The sequence below is a fragment of the Megalobrama amblycephala genome, linkage group LG22, assembly GCF_018812025.1.
Source record: "Megalobrama amblycephala isolate DHTTF-2021 linkage group LG22, ASM1881202v1, whole genome shotgun sequence".
Taxonomy (NCBI): Eukaryota; Metazoa; Chordata; class Actinopteri; order Cypriniformes; family Xenocyprididae; genus Megalobrama; species Megalobrama amblycephala.
In genome coordinates, this window is record NC_063065.1 from 31092642 (window position 1) to 31093770 (window position 1129).

The following is a 1129-nucleotide window of genomic DNA, read 5'->3' on the forward strand; positions in this document are numbered from 1 at the left end:
ATAGCTATACTTAATATGAAAAATCCTGGCAAATAGAAATTAAATATATAATTTGCTGATGCACTTAATGGATATTTTTAAAAAGAAAGTGAACTATATATATATATATATATATATATATATATATATATATATATATATATATATATATATATATATATAATTGCTTGTAAACACACACACACACACACACACACACACACACACACACACACATACACACACCATATATGCATGGGGCAGTTGGAAACATCTTGAAAAACAATCTTTTTCCACAAATGTTGTATTTATGCAAATTATATAATATCCAAGCCACACATTTCTAGTAATTGTGCAGTTAATTCTCATATTGTATTTTCAGAAAGTTTTGGAATATTTTTCCTCTTCCCAGATTTGTCACTACCGAAACACACTAATAAATAATTTAATAAGAAGGGTCACATTGACCTGTTGAGATTTTGTTTACATCTACCTTGAAAATATATTTTTTGCTATTTTTTAAAACAGTTTTCACAGGTAAATCGATAAGAATTACAATTTTAACAATATTTCAAGTGTAATTTATGATATTTGTTGTATTCTGAATCCAGTCTTTGTTTGTAAAAGTCATAAAGTTTATCAAACTGATTTGTGAAGGATTCATTAGTTTGAATAAACATTGAACCAAACACTATAATAACATCTGAGTTGATCATTCAATATACTTTATTTTTGACAAATCATCCATGTTTCGGTAGTGACAGTAATGTGTTGGTAGTGACACATCACATGACACAATTTAACTCGCATACTAAAACATATTAAAACACTAATGATGTGCATAACTGTACTGAAATGTAGTTTATTTTCCCCAAACAAACGATTATATGTTCCCTTTTGTCACTACCAGAACAATGATGTCACTACCGAAACAGTCACGACTGGAACATTTGGAGGTTTCGGTAGTGACAATTTTCGACACTTTTGAGCCGCTCAAAGATCATGATCAGCACATGGTTATCCATCACAGTTCTGAACAGTTTTACACACATAAAAACTACATTTTATGGAATAACACTCAAAAAAGTTTGCTTAATTGGAGAAAAGGGTGTTTGTTAGTGACGTTCCTTAAAGCTCCTCACAGATTTTC